The sequence below is a fragment of the Pseudophryne corroboree genome, unplaced genomic scaffold (assembly GCF_028390025.1).
Source record: "Pseudophryne corroboree isolate aPseCor3 unplaced genomic scaffold, aPseCor3.hap2 scaffold_423, whole genome shotgun sequence".
Classification (NCBI taxonomy): Eukaryota; Metazoa; Chordata; class Amphibia; order Anura; family Myobatrachidae; genus Pseudophryne; species Pseudophryne corroboree.
Window position 1 is genome coordinate 216,799 of NW_026970056.1, and position 18,109 is coordinate 234,907.

Below are 18,109 nucleotides of genomic sequence, written 5' to 3' on the forward strand. Positions count from 1 at the left end.
TCACTTTGAGCTCAATGAGAACTGCTGGCATGGCACTCAGGCGACAGGTGGAATCTTGGTCATGCTCTGGTTTCTCTTCAGAACTAACAAATATTTCGCCTTTTATTAAAGATTTCCGTGGAGAGGAGCAAAACTGAGTTTTATCTCAATTTTTGCATGCCCCATATTATTGGGGTTTCTTTTATCAGTTTAAAGACAGAACGAGTGTGCTTTCTTGTTAGCTTTAATGTAAGTTGCCATAGATGCAGTGAAACACATGTGTAGGGCACGGCGTGTCCGCGTGTATTTGACTCATGTGAAATGTTATAAAACAAAAATATATGATTATGATGTTAGCTGTTAGTCTCCACTAATAGGGAATAGAAGCTGAGCTATAAGAAAGGAATACACTAGATATGATGTCACTTAGCAATTACAATGTCTAAAGTGCATACAGATAGCTACTAATAACTCTTGATAAGAAAGTATATCAGTGTGGGTATATTTATATGATGGGATATTGGGACTAGTGAATATATATCACTCCTGCTGTCCAGATTGGCAATAACCAGACAATTATGATAAGAGTAGAGATGTCACATGGGCTGCTATAGATATTAATTTAATGCTGTATGTGTCATTTGTTACAAATGGATACATTTTCTATGAGTCAGCCTAGCAGCTGCATGTTCTAACAGAACACTATCCTCACACAGAATCTGCTAACCTTGAGATAACTAAATGACAGTGTGTAACAGTCTCTTTACTATAAGACTGTTACAAAGTAATATATATATTTGAAGTCAGTCTAGCAGCTGTGTGTTCCAGCAGTTTATAAGACAAAGAAAATCTCCTATTGTGGAATCTAGACACATGGGACTGCTGGCCTGTGTCATACTATTTCTATGTAATACCAGTAACATGTATATAACTGTTACATAATTGTTACAAATGGATAAATCTTTGAGTCAGCCTAGCAGCTGCATGTCCTAACAGGACACCATAAATCCTTTACAGTGTAACAAATTGATTGGTAACACTTAAAGGCTGGAGAGCAGTTATATGCCTTACTAGCATACTCAATATACCACATTATTACACCAGTTACCACGATTATTGACAGCGCATTTGATATATTATATTACCCTCACACTGAGTCTGTTTACCTTTAGATAACTAAGTGACCGAATATGTAACAGTTTCTCTATCATAAGACTGTTACAAAGTGAGATAGATATATTTGGAAGTCAGTCAAACAGCTGTGTGTTTCAGCGGTTTATAAGAAAATTCCTCATTGTGGAATCTGGACCACTAAGGGTTATTATATATATAGCACATGGAATTGCCACATCTCCCTATATGATAATTTCATTACACTGTAACATAATAAGAATTAACTCTTTAACAGTGTAAATAGAGAGTAATGAATCTCTGACACATGGAATATATTATTTCTTAGATGAATTGGATAAACCATTATGACAGACACTTTGCTTCTTAATAAGAATTGAGGTGGCTATACCTCTAAGGAAAGCATTATTGCCTACGCCTAGATCAGATTAAATAAGATCTGGCTGAATATATGAAGGAAGGTTGCTATTTATATGAGAATTGGAATTGCTATATTCCTTAAGGCAACCCCACCGATTGATATATGTTGTCAATTAAGTATATCTGAACGGCTATATCTGGACCAGATTTAATAAGATCTGGCTGATTATATGAAGGAGGGCTGCTATTTATATTGGAATTGCCATATTCCTTAAGGCAACCGCACCTGTTGGTATATCTCGCCAATTAACTATATCTAAACAGCTAAATTAAAGCTATTCATCATTTTTTTAGTTTGGATATTAATAAATATGATCTTTCCATGATCCATAGAGATTTCCCTATCAAGTGATTCCTTATCCGATATAGAAAGCTATCCCCCTGTGGTATTGAATTTAGGAATATAGTCTTAGGGGACACAGAGAAATAAGTGATCCCCATCTACCTAAGCACCCCACAAATTGGAGGTTAGCTTACCGGTTATACTCAATCACCCCCACAAATTCGCCAATGGGGATGGCTTCCCGGGAGGTAACCCCTATTGAGTGAAGGGAGTATATAGGATACGACCCAGTGGTACCTGACGACATAGATACTAACAGCTATTTAATAACATTACGCTAGAAAGTGATTATTAGCAACATATATATCTATATAAACAACCCCGCCAGGGTTGTGCCTTCAAAAATAATCACACACGGACACGCTTTTTAAACCTTTTTTTCACATCTCTTTATTCTTCTTATGCACATGTATGTTAGTTCTGTGATTTTAACATTTATGTTTCACTGCAGTTTGGGATAATAATATTAATATTTATCCAATTTTAATACATACTTAATAAAGGTTATATTTTATGATTCATTCATTCTGTCCAGTGCGTCAACAGTGCAGATTTCTTCTTGTTTTTTCTCCCAAATTCTATAACAATGACAGTAAATGTTGTTTCTTTTCAAACAGAACTTTCTTGACCATGCTACTTGCTTGAAAGATCTGGGAGCACATGGAAAACAGTACAAACCATGCAGTATCACAAGAGCCTTTATTTGATCTTTCATGAAGATAGAGCAGAATTGAGGACACGTCAACAATTTCTGCCGAAGGTGGTTCATCTTTCCACATGGTGCCTTTGGCCACTGACACCTTCGTTGAGTCAAAGTCTCTGGCTGTGGTCAGAACTTTGAAAATTTATGTCACCAGAACGGTTCAGATTAGGAAAACAGAGGCTCTGTTTGTCCTGTATGCTCCCAACAGGATTGGGTGTCCTGCTTCCATGTAGACCATTATGCGCTGGATCTGTGGTAAGATTCAGCATGCTCATTCCATGGCAGGATTGCCATTACTGAATTAGGTGAAGACCCATTCTACTAGAAAGGTGGGTTCATCCTGGGCAGCTGGTCGGGGAGTCTCGGCATTGCAACTTTGCCGAGCAGCTATTTAGTAAACACTTTTGCTAAGTTTTACAAGTTTGATACCTTGGCTGATGATAACCTCAAGTTGGGTCATTCGGTGCTGCAGAGTCGTACGCACTCTCCCACCCGTTCAAGAGCTTTGGTATAACCCCATGGTTCTTAATGTGACCCCAGCATCCTCTAGGTCGTATGAGAAAATAGGATTTTAATACCTACTGGTAAATCCTTTTCTCTTAGTCCGTAGAGGATGCTGGGCACCCGTCCCAGTCCATACTGTGTCTGCAGTTATTACTTGTGGTTATACACATGTTATGTTATGGTTCTGGTCAGCTTTTTGCTGCAATTGTTCATGCCGTTGGCTTGTGTTCTGTTGAATGCCACGTTCTGCGGCATGCTTAAGGTGTGAGCTGGTAAGATGCTCACCTTAGTTTAACAATAAATCCTTTCCTCGAAATGTCCGTCTCCCTGGGCACAGTTCCTATAACTGGAGTCTGGAGGAGGGGCATAGAGGGAGGAGCCAGTTCACACCCTTTGAAAGTCTTAAAGTGCCCATGTCTCTTGCGGATCCCGTCTATACCCCATGGTTCTTAATGTGACCCCAGCATCCTCTACGGACTAAGAGAAAAGGATGCCCTTGCGCACTATCCTGACTTCTCCTCCCGTCTGCTTACTTTGTGCCTTCCAACGCACAATGCGAACTACAGGTGGTGCTGCAGGGCCCACACCCTTTTACTTGCCTTACAGAACAGCTCTGGAGCTGTTACAGTGCCCAGCTGCTGCAAGAAATCAGCTTGAATGCTTCAGGGGATGGGGCATGGCCAACATGAGCCCCACACCAAAGGAGGGTGGGGGTGTTTAATGCGAACTAGGGGTCATCCAAGCACCGCAAAAGGCCGCCATGCCCTGCATGCCCCTTTTCTCTTTTCATATGCAGATGAGGGTTCCAGCCAACTTTGGCCCACATCTTGGATGACATCACCGTATGCAAATCCGTCTTCTGCAGACCTTCCCCCAGGAATGCTTGTACTAGTTGTTGCATATGGTTTGATATTTGATGGTGCTTCAATATTAGGCAGCCTTCCACCCTCCCATGTTCATCTGAACAGATGTGGTCTCCCTGCAGTTGGTGTCCCCAGACGAGAGTTCCCTTGTGCGTCCTCAGTTGAATCTCCTTAACTTGACGGGGGAGGGGCTGCCCGAGCAGCCACCCTCCCCAGCCCTATCCCAACTCATACTTATTTTGCATATGAGATCTCTTGATCATGAAGATTGTTCTCACAGGGTGAGGTTCATCCATTATATTTTAAAATAGGAAGGTACAAATTACATATTTGAATTGCATCTATGTGCTGGATTCAAATGTCCCCCCCCCCTTCCTTTCTCAATTGTGCCCGTCAGCAGCTATTCTAAGGTTGCTGCCAATGGGTGTGACACATTAATTTCTTCTGTGGGGTACACTGGACTCCACAAGGATTCACATTGGGGTGTAGAGTAGGATCTTGATCTGAGGCACCAACCGGCTCAAAGCTTTTGACTGTTCCCAAGATGCTCAGCGCATCCTCCTCTATAACCCCGCTTCCATGAACAGGGAGCTCAGTTTGTAGTTGGTGCCTTCAGTAGCAGGCCACTTAACAGGGGCCTGCCTCAGGCAGCCTATTCTTAGCTATTAATTTTGACAAGAAAAGAAGAACTTGTTTTATGAGAATCTACAAGGGCTGCAGCAGGCTAGGTCTAATAGACATCTTTACTGCAGCTTCATCACTCCCAGCGGCGCTGTATACTCCCGTGCCCTGGTTGCTGGGTCACTGCAGCGGAGGCTCCAGTTTCTTCCTAAGGTCAGTCACACACACACCGCCCTTCCGGATCACGAGGCCGCTGATGAAGGGGAGCGTGGCCGTAGGGGGTGGACCGTGTGCGCACTGGCGTGGACACTGATTACTGGGCAGCCGCTCCACTAGCCACCAGGTACAGTTAAGGAGCACAGGTCTGGGAGTTTTACTCCTATATTAATCCAATTTTGTACTGCCCGCAGCGCATTGTGATAGGTAATAGGGCCTGATTCAGGTTGGAATGCAATCACAATAAGCGATCCAACTGCAAAATTTGCTAACAGCATACGCATGTGCCTGCATTTTCTGCGGCACCCCGCAGAGAATGCGATCGCCTCTGCCTGTCAATCGGGGCGGGGGGGGGAGAGGGGGGTCAGCAACACTCCATTTCCAAGTCAGGGATGGAGCGGTGCGGGGGCAAGGCTTCAAAATGGGGTCTGCAACGGAGGAGACACAGGGGGCGTGGTCACAGCGGCTGTATGACATCACATTCAGCCGCTGTGATCACAAAAATGGTGCAGGCTTCCTGCGCGCACATACAGTCTGCACCAGCAGGAGGCTACACCATTTTTTATGATCACGCTGAACTGCAGTGCGACTGCAATTACAGCATGGTCAAGAATGGAGGCGTCATGCTGGGTGGCCATGCCCTGTCACTGTGCAGGAGCCAGCACCGCACACACACTAGTCCCCGGGTGCAGCCCCCAACCCCCGGGACACCCGGAGCAACAAAATGTAGATTCAGGCCACCAGGCCACGCCCCTACCTATGAAACCATGCCTCCTTTTTACCATTGCGCTGCTTATCTGCGCGCCCTGCATTACAATCTCCCTCGCCACCTCTCTGGGTGTCACCAGTGATAGTGACACCTCTGCCAGCTGGTCCTAAGATCTACGCCTCAAGCCCTGAGTGTTTGCCCTTGTGACTTGTTGATCATCATAGCGAAGCAGATGCTTACAGAAAACTGCAGGGGCTTAGATTGAAAATAAAAAAATTGATGGGTATAAGGTAGAGAGGAGCGGGTTCGGTTCTCCGAGAACCGAATTCCCGACGAACTCCACGTGGTTTACACTGGTCCGAGGCAGGCTCGGTTGTTCCCGCCTGACTCGGAAAACCTGAACAAGGGAAAATGTCATCATCCCGCTGTCGGATTCTCGCGAGATTCGGATTCCATATAAAGAGCTGCGCGTTGCCGCCATTTTTACTCGTGCATTGAAGAGAGAGCGGAGAGGACGTGGCTATGTTCTCTCAGTGGAAATCTCAATATCAGTGCTCAGTATCAGTGGTTACTTATTGCTGCTCAGTAATGCTAGTAGTGTGTCTCTCCTGCTCAGTGTCAGTTCTCAGTAGTATCCTCATCAGTGCTCAGTATCACTGCTCATTGTCTTGTGCTGCATTGTGGTGCTCAGCATACTACAGTACATTACTAATAGTCCAGTGCTGCATCTTGCTGCTCAGTGTCAGTTCTAGTATCCTCATCAGTGCTCACTATCACTGCTCATTACATTGTGGTGTTCTGTATACTACAGTAACATAGTAATATAGTAACATATAGTAACATAGTTTTTGAGGTTGAATAGAGGCAAATTGCCCATCGTGTTCAACCTGTTTTAAGTTGTGATGATTCTACATACTTGCTGAATAATGTTTTATGACTAGTTAGCTACTATAACTCATGTTACCCCCGGATTAACCATGTTGATATTTTAAGTATTATAACCTTGGATAGCTTTTTCATTCAGAAATGTATCCATTCCTTTTTTAAATCCAATTACAGAGTCCGCCATTACCACCTTCCCTGGCAGGGAATTCCACATCCTGATTGCCCTAACAGTGAAGATCATAGTATCTCACCTGGCAGGTAAGTAGGAGTTGGGCTAGAGCTGTGGAGGATTGCTGCTCGGGCACCCCCTGTCAAGTGAAGGAGATCCAACTGAGGCAGCACAAGGGAACTCTCGAAAGAAGAACAAGGCTAGAGGAAGATCTGAGACAAAGAAATCTGACTTTTACCAGAGCTGACCAGAGGAAAGCACAAACGCAGTCCCCCACTACCACAAATAATGCAGTCGAGTTTCCCACATTTGGGGAAATCACAGGGGTCAGCATACCCAGAATGCAATGAATGAACCTCACCCTGGTAGAACAATCTTCATGACCATGGTATCTCCTATGCAAAATAAGTATGATTTGGGATAGGGCTGGGGAGGGCCGCTGCTCAGGCACATCTCTGTCAAGTAAAGGAGATTCAACTGAGGCAACACAAGGGAACTCTCATCTGGGGACAACAACTGCAGGGAGAACACATATTTTCAGATGAACATGGGAGGGCAGAAGGCTGCCTAATACTGAAGCACCCCCAAACAACAAATCAAATGCAACTACTAGTGCAAGCATTCCTGGGGGAAGGCCTGCAGCAGATGGATTTGCATATGGTGATGTCATCCAAGCAGTGGGTCAAAGTTGGCTTCAACCCTCGTCTGCATATGAAAATAAAAAAGGGGTGTGCAGGGCATGGCGGCCTTTTGCGGCGCTTGGATGACCCCTAGTTCGCATTAAACACCTCCACCTTCCTTCGGTGTGGGGCTCATGTTGGCTATGCCCCAGCCCCTGAAGCATTCAAGCTGATTTCTTGCAGCAGCTGGGCACTGTAACAGCTCCAGAGCTGCTCTGTAAAGCAAGTAAAAGGGTGTGGGCCCTGCAGCACTACCTGTAGTTTGCATTGTGCGTTGGAAGGCACAAAGTAAGCAGACGGGAGAAGTCAGGATAGTGCACAAGGGCATAGAAGGGAGCGGCTCAAGAAAAGAGAAGTGGAAACAGACAGCAAACTAGGCTGGAGAGAGACCTGAGACAAAGAGATCTGAATTATACGAGAGCCGACCAGAGGAAACACAAATTATGTAATCAAGTGTCCCACATTTGGGGAAATCGTAGGAGCAGCACACCCAGAGTGCATTGGGTGAGCCTTGCCCTGGGAGAAGCACCTTCCTGATCATAGTATCTCACCTGGCAGGTAAGTAGGAGTTGGGCTAGAGCTGGGGAGGGTCGCTGTTCGGGCACCCCCCTGTCAAGTGAAGGAGATCCAACTGAGGCAGCACAAGGAAACTCTCGAAAAAAGAACAAGGCTAGAGGAAGATCTGAGACAAAGAAATCTGACTTTTACCAGAGCTGACCAGAGGAAAGCACAAACACAGTCCCCCACTACCACAAATAATGCAGTCGAGTTTCCCACATTTGGGGAAATCACAGGGGTCAGCATACCCAGAATGCAATGAATGAACTTCACCCTGGGAGAACAATCTTCATGACAATTGTATCTCCTATGCAAAATAAGTATGATTTGGGATAGGGCTGGGGAGGGCCGCTGCTCAGGCACATCTCTGTCAAGTAAAGGAGATTCAACTGAGGCAGCACAAGGGAACTCTCATCTGGGGACAACAACTGCAGGGAGAACACATATTTTCAGATGAACATGGGAGAGCAGAAGGCTGCCTAATACTGAAGCACCCCCAAACAACAAACCAAATGCAACAACTAGTACAAGCATTCCTGGGAAAAGGTCTGCAGAAGACGGATTTGCATACGGTGATGTCATCCAAGCAGTGGGCCAAAGTTGGCTGGAACCCTCATCTGCATATGAAAAGAGAAAAGGGGTATGCAGGGCATGGCGGCCTTTTGCGGCGCTTGGATGACCCTTAGTTAGCATTAAACACCTCCACCCTCCGTCGGTGTGGGGCTCATGTTGGCTATGCCCCAGCCCCTGAAGCATTCAAGCTGATTTCTTGCAGCAGCTGGGCACTGTAACAGCTCCAGAGCTGCTCTGTAAGGCAAGTAAAAGGGTGTTGGCCCTGCAGCACTACCTGTAGTTTGCATTGTGCGTTGGAAGGCACAAAGTAAGCAGACAGGTGAAGTCAGGAGAGTGCACAAGGGCATAGAAGGCAGCGGCTCAAGAAAAGAGAAGTGGAAACAGACAGCAAACTAGGCTGGAGAGAGACCTGAGACAAAGAGATCTGAATTATACGAGAGCCGACCAGGGGAAACACAAATTATGCAGTCAAGTTTCCCACATTTGGGGAAATCACAGGAGCAGCACACCCAGAGTGCAATGGGTGAGCCTTGCCCTGGGAGAAGCACCTTCATGATCATAGTATCTCACCTGGCAGGTATGTAGGAGTTGGGCTAGAGCTGGGGAGGGTCGCTGCTCGGGTACCCCCCTGTCAAGTGAAGGAGATCAAACTGAGGCAGCACAATGGAACTCTCGAAAGAAGAACAAGGCTAGAGGAAGATCTGAGACAAAGAAATCTGACTTTTACCAGAGCTGACCAGAGGAAAACACAAACACAGTCCCCCACTACCACAAATAATGCAGTTGAGTTTCCCACATTTGGGGAAATCACAGGGGTCAGCATACCCAGAATGCAATGAATGAACCTCACCCTGGGAGAACAATCTTTATGACCATGGTATCTCCTATGCAAAATAAGTATGATTTGGGATAGGGCTGGGGAGGGCCGCTGCTCAGGCACATCTCTGTCAAGTAAAGGAGATTCAACTGAGGCAGCACAAGGGAACTCTCATCTGGGGACAACAACTGCAGGGAGAACACATATTTTCAGATGAACATGGGAGAGCAGAAGGCTGCCTAATACTGAAGCACCCCCAAACAACAAACCAAATGCAACAACTAGTGCAAGCATTCCTGGGGGAAGGCCTGCAGCAGATAGATTTGCATATGGTGATGTCATCCAAGCAGTGGGTCAAAGTTGGCTTCAACCCTCGTCTGCATATGAAAAGAGAAAAGGGGCGTGCAGGGCATGGTGGCCTTTTGCGGCACTTGGCTGACCCCTAGTTTGCATTAAACACCTCCACCCTCCTTCGGTGTGGGGCTCATGTTGGCTATGCCCCAGCCCCTGAAGCATTCAAGCTGATTTCTTGCAGCAGCTGGGCACTGTAACAGCTCCAGAGCTGCTCTGTAAGGCAAGTAAAAGGGTGTGGGCCCTGCAGCACTACCTGTAGTTCGCATTGTGCGTTGGAAGGCACAAAGTAAGCAGAAAGGAGGAGAAGTCAGGATAGTGCGCAAGGGCATAGAAGGGAGCGGCTCAAGAAAAGAGAAGTGGAAACAGATAGCAAACTAGGCTGGAGAGAGACCTGAGACAAAGATATCTGAATTATACGAGACCTGACCAGGGGAAACACAAATTATGCAGTCAAGTTTCCCACATTTGGGGAAATCACAGGAGCAGCACACCCAGAGTGCAATGGGTGAGCCTTGCCCTTGGAGAAGCACCTTCATGATCATAGTATCTCACCTGGCAGGTAAGTAGGAGTTGGGCTAGAGCTGGGGAGGGTCGCTGCTCGGGCACCCCCCTGTCAAGTGAAGGAGATCCAACTGAGGCAGCACAAAGGAACTCTCGAAAGAAGAACAAGGCTAGAGGAAGATCTGAGACAAAGAAATCTGACTTTTACCAGAGCTGACCAGAGGAAAGCACAAACACAGTCCACCACTACCACAAATAATGCAGTCGAGTTTCCCACATTTGGGGAAATCACAGGGGTCAGCATACCCAGAGTGCAATGAATGAACCGCACCCTGGGAGAACAATCTTCATAACAATGGTATCTCCTATGCAAAATAAGTATGATTTATGATATGGCTGCGGAGGGCCGCTGCTCAGGCACATCTCTGTCAAGTAAAGGAGATTCAACTGAGGCAGCACAAGGGAACTCTCATCTGGGGACAACAACTGCAGGGAGAACACATATTTTCAGATGAACATGGGAGGGCAGAAGGCTGCCTAATACTGAAGCACCCCCAAACAACAAACCAAATGCAACAACTAGTGCAAGCATTCCTGGGGGAAGGCCTGCTGCAGATAGATTTGCATATGGTGATGTCATCCAAGCAGTGGGTCAAAGTTGGCTTCAACCCTCGTCTGCATATGAAAAGAGAAAAGGGGCGTGCAGGGCATGGTGGCCTTTTGCAGCACTTGGCTGACCCCTAGTTTGCATTAAACACCTCCACCCTCCTTCGGTGTGGGGCTCATGTTGGCTATGCCCCAGCCCCTGAAGCATTCAAGCTGATTTCTTGCAGCAGCTGGGCACTGTAACAGCTCCAGAGCTGCTCTGTAAGGCAAGTAAAAGGGTGTGGGCCCTGCAGCACTACCTGTAGTTCGCATTGTGCGTTGGAAGGCACAAAGTAAGCAGAAAGGAGGAGAAGTCAGGATAGTGCGCAAGGGCATAGAAGGGAGCGGCTCAAGAAAAGAGAAGTGGAAACAGACAGCAAACTAGGCAGGAGAGAGACCTGAGACAAAGAGATCTGAATTATACGAGACCTGACCAGGGGAAACACAAATTATGCAGTCAAGTTTCCCACATTTGGGGAAATCGCAGGGGCAGCACACCCAGAGTGCAATGGGTGAGCCTTGCCCTGGGAGAAGCACCTTCATGATCATAGTATCTCACCTGGCAGGTAAGTAGGAGTTGGGCTAGAGCTGGGGAGGGTCGCTGCTCGGGCACCCCCCTGTCAAGTGAAGGAGATCCAACTGAGGCAGCACAAGGAAACTCTCGAAAGAAGAACAAGGCTAGAGGAAGATCTGAAACAAAGAAATCTGACTTTTACCAGAGATCAGAGGAAAACACAAACACAGTCCCCCACTACCAACAAATAAAGCAGTCACGTTTCCCACATTTGGGGAAATCACAGGGGTCAGCATACCCAGAATGCAATGAATGAACCTCACCCTGCAAAAGAGAGATATCGGCAAGGAAAAGCTGTATTGTACTTTTGCATTTTTCTCCCAAACGAAAGACACTAGAATGAAAATTTTAAAGCCTCCTGTTAGTGCTTCATCTACACGTTATAGCCCTGAATTTTCCAATGCCTATCTCTTTGCAAAAGAGAGATATCGGCAAGGAAAAGCTGTATTGTACCTTTGCATTTTTCTACCAAACGAAGGACACTAGAATGAAAATTTAAAAGCCTCCTGTTAGTGCTTCATCTACACGGTATAGCCCTGAATTTTCCAATGCCTAGCTCTTTGCAAAAGAGAGATATTGGCAAGGAAAAGCTGTATTGTACCTTTGCATTTTTCTCCCAAACGAAGGACACTAGAATGAAAATTTTAAAGCCTCCTGTTAGTGCTTCATCTACACGTTATAGCCCTGAATTTTCCAATGCCTATCTCTTTGCAAAAGAGAGATATCGGCAAGGAAAAACTGTATTGTACCTTTGCATTTTTCTCCCAAACGAAAGACACTAGAATGAAAATTTTAAAGCCTCCTGTTAGTGCTTCATCTACACGTTATAGCCCTGCATTTTCCAATGCGCAGCTCTTTGCAAAAGAGAGATATTGGCAAGGAAAAGCTGTCTTGTACCTTTGCATTTTTCTCCCAAACGAAGGTCACTAGAAAGAAAATTTTAAAGCCTCCTGTTAGGCCATCATCTACACGACATAGCCCTGAATTTTCCAATGCGTAGCTCTTTGCAAAATAGAGATATTGGCAAGGAAAAGCTGTCTTGTACCTTTGCATTTTTCTCCCAAACGAAGGACACTAGAAAGAAAATTTTAAAGCCTCCTGTTAGGCCATCATCTACACGACATAGCCCTGAATTTTCCAATGCGCAGCTCTTTGCAAAAGAGAGATATTGGCAAGGAAAAGCTGTCTTGTACCTTTGCATTTTTCTCCCAAACGAAGGACACTAGAAAGAAAATTTTAAAGCCTCCTGTTAGGCCATCATCTACACGACATAGCCCTGAATTTTCCAATGCGTAGCTCTTTGCAAAAGAGAGATATTGGCAAGGAAAAGCTGTCTTGTACCTTTGCATTTTTCTCCCAAACGAAGGACACTAGAAAGAAAATTTTAAAGCCTCCTGTTAGGCCATCATCTACACGACATAGCCCTGAATTTTCCAATGCGCAGCTCTTTGCAAAAGAGAGATATTGGCAAGGAAAAGCTGTCTTGTACCATTGCATTTTTCTCCCAAACGAAGGACGATAGAAAGAAAATTTTAAAGCCTCCTGTTAGGCCATCATCTACACGACATAGCCCTGAATTTTCCAATGCGTAGCTCTTTGCAAAAGAGAGATATCGGCAAGGAAAAGCTGCATTGTACTTTTGCATTTTTCTCCCAAATGAAAGACACTAGAATGAAAATTTTAAAGCCTCCTTTTAGTGCTTCATCTACACGTAATAGCCCTGAATTTTCCTATGCCTATCTCTTTGCAAAAGAGAGATATCGGCAAGGAAATGCTGTATTGTACCTTTGCATTTTTCTCCCAAACGAAAGACACTAGAATGAAAATTTTAAAGCCTACTGTTAGTGCTTCATCTACACGTTATAGCCCTGCATTTTCCAATGCCTATCTCTTTGCAAAAGAGAGATATCGGCAAGGAAAAGCTGCATTGTACTTTTGCATTTTTCTCCCAAACGAAAGACACTAGAATGAAAATTTTAAAGCCTCCTGTTAGTGCTTCATCTACATGTTATAGCCCTGAATTTTCCAATGCCTATCTCTTTGCAAAAGAGAGATATCGGCAAGGAAAAACTGTATTGTACCTTTGCATTTTTCTCCCAAACGAAAGACACTAGAATGAAAATTTTAAAGCCTCCTGTTAGTGCTTCAACTACACGTTATAGCCCTGAATTTTCCAATGCCTATCTCTTTGCAAAAGAGAGATATCGGCAAGGAAAAGCTGTATTGTACCTTTGCATTTTTCTCCCAAACGAAGGACACTAGAATGAAAATTTAAAAGCCTCCTGTTTAGTGCTTCATCTACACGGTATAGCCCTGAATTTTCCAATGCCTAGCTCTTTGCAAAAGAGAGATATTGGCAAGGAAAAACTGTATTGTACCTTTGCATTTTTCTCCCAAACGAAGGACACTAGAATGAAAATTTTAAAGCCTCCTGTTAGTGCTTCATCTACACGTTATAGCCCTGAATTTTCCAATGCCTATCTCTTTGCAAAAGAGAGATATCGGCAAGGAAAAACTGTATTGTACCTTTGCATTTTTCTCCCAAACGAAAGACACTAGAATGAAAATTTTAAAGCCTCCTGTTAGTGCTTCATCTACACGTTATAGCCCTGAATTTTCCAATGCCTGGCTCTTTGCAAAAGAGAGATATTGGCAAGGAAAAGCTGTATTGTACCTTTGCATTTTTCTCCCAAACTAAAGACACTAGAATGAAAATTTTAAAGCCTGCTGTTAGTGCTTCATCTACACGTTATAGCCCTGAATTTTCCAATGCCTATCTCTTTGCAAAAGAGAGATATCGGCAACGAAATGCTGTATTGTACCTTTGCATTTTTCTCCCAAACGAAAGACACTAGAATGAAAATTTTAAAGCCTCCTGTTAGTGCTTCATCTACACGTTATAGCCCTGAATTTTCCAATGCCTATCTCTTTGCAAAAGAGAGATATCGGCAAGGAAAAACTGTATTGTACCTTTGCATTTTTCTCCCAAACGAAAGACACTAGAATGAAAATTTTAAAGCCTCCTGTTAGTGCTTCATCTACACGTTATAGCCCTGAATTTTCCAATGCCTAGCTCTTTGCAAAAGAGAGATATTGGCAAGGAAAAGCTGTATTGTACCTTTGCATTTTTCTCCCAAACTAAAGACACTAGAATGAAAATTTTAAAGCCTACTGTTAGTGCTTCATTTACACGTTATAGCCCTGAATTTTCCAATGCCTATCTCTTTGCAAAAGAGAGATATCGGCAAGGAAAAGCTGCATTGTACTTTTGCATTTTTCTCCCAAACGAAAGACACTAGAATGAAAATTTTAAAGCCTCCTTTTAGTGCTTCATCTACACGTAATAGCCCTGAATTTTCCAATGCCTATCTCTTTGCAAAAGAGAGATATCGGCAAGGAAATGCTGTATTGTACCTTTGCATTTTTCTCCCAAACGAAAGACACTAGAATGAAAATTTTAAAGCCTACTGTTAGTGCTTCATCTACACGTTATAGCCCTGCATTTTCCAATGCCTATCTCTTTGCAAAATAGAGATATCGGCAAGGAAAAGCTGCATTGTACTTTTGCATTTTTCTCCCAAACGAAAGACACTAGAATGAAAATTTTAAAGCCTCCTGTTAGTGCTTCATCTACACGTTATAGCCCTGAATTTTCCAATGCCTAGCTCTTTGCAAAAGAGAGATATTGGCAAGGAAAAACTGTATTGTACCTTTGCATTTTTCTCCCAAACGAAGGACACTAGAATGAAAATTTTAAAGCCTCCTGTTAGTGCTTCATCTACACGTTATAGCCCTGAATTTTCCAATGCCTATCTCTTTGCAAAAGAGAGATATCGGCAAGGAAAAACTGTATTGTACCTTTGCATTTTTCTCCCAAACGAAAGACACTAGAATGAAAATTTTAAAGCCTCCTGTTAGTGCTTCATCTACACGTTATAGCCCTGAATTTTCCAATGCCTAGCTCTTTGCAAAAGAGAGATATTGGCAAGGAAAAGCTGTATTGTACCTTTGCATTTTTCTCCCAAACTAAAGACACTAGAATGAAAATTTTAAAGCCTGCTGTTAGTGCTTCATCTACACGTTATAGCCCTGAATTTTCCAATGCCTATCTCTTTGCAAAAGAGAGATATCGGCAACGAAATGCTGTATTGTACCTTTGCATTTTTCTCCCAAACGAAAGACACTAGAATTAAAATTTTAAAGCCTCCTGTTAGTGCTTCATCTACACGTTATAGCCCTGAATTTTCCAATGCCTATCTCTTTGCAAAAGAGAGATATCGGCAAGGAAAAACTGTATTGTACCTTTGCATTTTTCTCCCAAACGAAAGACACTAGAATGAAAATTTTAAAGCCTCCTGTTAGTGCTTCATCTACACGTTATAGCCCTGAATTTTCCAATGCCTAGCTCTTTGCAAAAGAGAGATATTGGCAAGGAAAAGCTGTATTGTACCTTTGCATTTTTCTCCCAAACTAAAGACACTAGAATGAAAATTTTAAAGCCTACTGTTAGTGCTTCATTTACACGTTATAGCCCTGAATTTTCCAATGCCTATCTCTTTGCAAAAGAGAGATATCGGCAAGGAAAAGCTGCATTGTACTTTTGCATTTTTCTCCCAAACGAAAGACACTAGAATGAAAATTTTAAAGCCTCCTTTTAGTGCTTCATCTACACGTAATAGCCCTGAATTTTCCAATGCCTATCTCTTTGCAAAAGAGAGATATCGGCAAGGAAATGCTGTATTGTACCTTTGCATTTTTCTCCCAAACGAAAGACACTAGAATGAAAATTTTAAAGCCTACTGTTAGTGCTTCATCTACACGTTATAGCCCTGCATTTTCCAATGCCTATCTCTTTGCAAAATAGAGATATCGGCAAGGAAAAGCTGCATTGTACTTTTGCATTTTTCTCCCAAACGAAAGACACTAGAATGAAAATTTTAAAGCCTCCTGTTAGTGCTTCATCTACACGTTATAGCCCTGAATTTTCCAATGCCTAGCTCTTTGCAAAAGAGAGATATTGGCAAGGAAAAGCTGTATTGTACCTTTGCATTTTTCTCCCAAATGAAAGACACTAGAATGAAAATTTTAAAGCCTCCTGTTAGTGCTTCATCTACACGTTATAGCCCTGAATTTTCCAATGCCTATCTCTTTGCAAAAGAGAGATATCGGCAAGGAAAAGCTGTATTGTACCTTTGCATTTTTCTCCCAAACTAAAGACACTAGAATGAAAATTTTAAAGCCTACTGTTAGTGCTTCATCTACACGTTATAGCCCTGAATTTTCCAATGCCTAGCTCTTTGCAAAAGAGAGATATCGGCAAGGAAAAGCTGTATTGTACCTTTGCATTTTTCTCCCAAACGAAAGACACTAGAATGAAAATTTTAAAGCCTCCTGTTAGTGCTTCATCTACACGTTAAAGCCCTGAATTTTCCAATGCCTATCTCTTTGCAAAAGAGAGATATCGGCAAGGAAAAGCTTTATTGTACCTTTGCATTTTTCTCCCAAATGAAGGACACTAGAATTAAAATTTTAAAGCCTCCTATTAGTGCTTCATCTACACGTTATAGCCCTGAATTTTCCAATGCCTATCTCTTTGCAAAAGAGAGATATCGGCAAGGAAAAGCTGTATTTTACCTTTGCATTTTTCTCCCAAACGAAGGACACTAGAATGAAAATTTTAAAGCCTCCTGTTAGTGCTTCATCTACACGTTATAGCCCAGAATTTTCCAATGCCTATCTCTTTGCAAAAGAGAGATATCGGCAAGGAAAAGCAGTATTGTACCTTTGCATTTTTCTACCAAACGAAGGACACTAGAATGAAAATTTAAAAGCCTCCTGTTAGTGCTTCATCTACACGGTATAGCCCTGAATTTTCCAATGCCTAGCTCTTTGCAAAAGAGAGATATTGGCAAGGAAAAGCTGTATTGTACCTTTGCATTTTTCTCCCAAACGAAGGACACTAGAATGAAAATTTTAAAGCCTCCTGTTAGTGCTTCATCTACACGTTATAGCCCTGAATTTTCCAATGCCTATCTCTTTGCAAAAGAGAGATATCGGCAAGGAAAAACTGTATTGTACCTTTGCATTTTTCTCCCAAACGAAAGACACTAGAATGAAAATTTTAAAGCCTCCTGTTAGTGCTTCATCTACACGTTATAGCCCTGCATTTTCCAATGCCTATCTCTTTGCAAAAGAGAGATATCGGCAAGGAAAAGCAGCATTGTACCTTTGCATTTTTCTCCCAAACGAAAGACACTAGAATGAAAATTGTAAAGCCTCCTGTTAGTGCTTCATCTACACGTTATAGCCCTGCATTTTCCAATGCCTAGCTCTTTGCAAAAGAGAGATATTGGCAAGGAAAAGCTGTATTGTACCTTTGCATTTTTCTCCCAAACGAAGGACACTAGAATGAAAATTTTAAAGCCTCCTGTTAGTGCTTCATCTACACGTTATAGCCCTGAATTTTCCAATGCCTAGCTCTTTGCAAAAGAGAGATATCGGCAAGGAAAAGCTGTATTGTACCTTTGCATTTTTCTCCCAAACGAAAGACACTAGAATGAAAATTTTAAAGCCTCCTGTTAGTGCTTCATCTACACGTTATAGCCCTGAATTTTCCAATGCCTATCTCTTTGCAAAAGAGAGATATCGGCAAGGAAAAGCTTTATTGTACCTTTGCATTTTTCTCCCAAATGAAGGACACTAGAATGAAAATTTTAAAGCCTCCTGTTAGTGCTTCATCTACACGTTATAGCCCTGAATTTTCCAATGCCTAGCTCTTTGCAAAAGAGAGATATTGGCAAGGAAAAGCTGTATTGTACCTTTGCATTTTTCTCCCAAACTAAAGACACTAGAATGAAAATTTTA

The 18,109-nt window shown here is 43.3% G+C and overlaps 9 non-coding genes across 9 annotated transcripts; 1 reads left to right on the forward strand and 8 right to left on the reverse strand.

The window, feature by feature from the left end:
- The first annotated feature begins 61 nt into the window (after window positions 1-61).
- LOC135025737 (U5 spliceosomal RNA) lies at window positions 62-177 on the forward strand. The gene has a single exon (XR_010222459.1). It is a non-coding gene; the product is annotated as a U5 spliceosomal RNA (small nuclear RNA).
- A 6,614-nt stretch (window positions 178-6,791) lies between these two features.
- LOC135025773 (U1 spliceosomal RNA) lies at window positions 6,792-6,955 on the reverse strand. The gene has a single exon (XR_010222495.1). It is a non-coding gene; the product is annotated as a U1 spliceosomal RNA (small nuclear RNA).
- A 671-nt stretch (window positions 6,956-7,626) lies between these two features.
- LOC135025681 (U1 spliceosomal RNA) lies at window positions 7,627-7,789 on the reverse strand. Its single transcript, XR_010222407.1, has one exon. It is a non-coding gene; the product is annotated as a U1 spliceosomal RNA (small nuclear RNA).
- A 152-nt stretch (window positions 7,790-7,941) lies between these two features.
- LOC135025765 (U1 spliceosomal RNA) lies at window positions 7,942-8,105 on the reverse strand. Its single transcript, XR_010222487.1, has one exon. It is a non-coding gene; the product is annotated as a U1 spliceosomal RNA (small nuclear RNA).
- A 671-nt stretch (window positions 8,106-8,776) lies between these two features.
- LOC135025655 (U1 spliceosomal RNA) lies at window positions 8,777-8,939 on the reverse strand. The gene has a single exon (XR_010222387.1). It is a non-coding gene; the product is annotated as a U1 spliceosomal RNA (small nuclear RNA).
- Window positions 8,940-9,091: 152 nt separating this feature from the next.
- Window positions 9,092-9,255, reverse strand: LOC135025759 (U1 spliceosomal RNA). The gene has a single exon (XR_010222481.1). It is a non-coding gene; the product is annotated as a U1 spliceosomal RNA (small nuclear RNA).
- A 674-nt stretch (window positions 9,256-9,929) lies between these two features.
- On the reverse strand, window positions 9,930-10,092 carry LOC135025657 (U1 spliceosomal RNA). Its single transcript, XR_010222389.1, has one exon. It is a non-coding gene; the product is annotated as a U1 spliceosomal RNA (small nuclear RNA).
- A 152-nt stretch (window positions 10,093-10,244) lies between these two features.
- On the reverse strand, window positions 10,245-10,408 carry LOC135025546 (U1 spliceosomal RNA). Its single transcript, XR_010222282.1, has one exon. It is a non-coding gene; the product is annotated as a U1 spliceosomal RNA (small nuclear RNA).
- A 674-nt stretch (window positions 10,409-11,082) lies between these two features.
- On the reverse strand, window positions 11,083-11,245 carry LOC135025602 (U1 spliceosomal RNA). The gene has a single exon (XR_010222336.1). It is a non-coding gene; the product is annotated as a U1 spliceosomal RNA (small nuclear RNA).
- Between the last annotated feature and the right edge of the window lie 6,864 nt (window positions 11,246-18,109).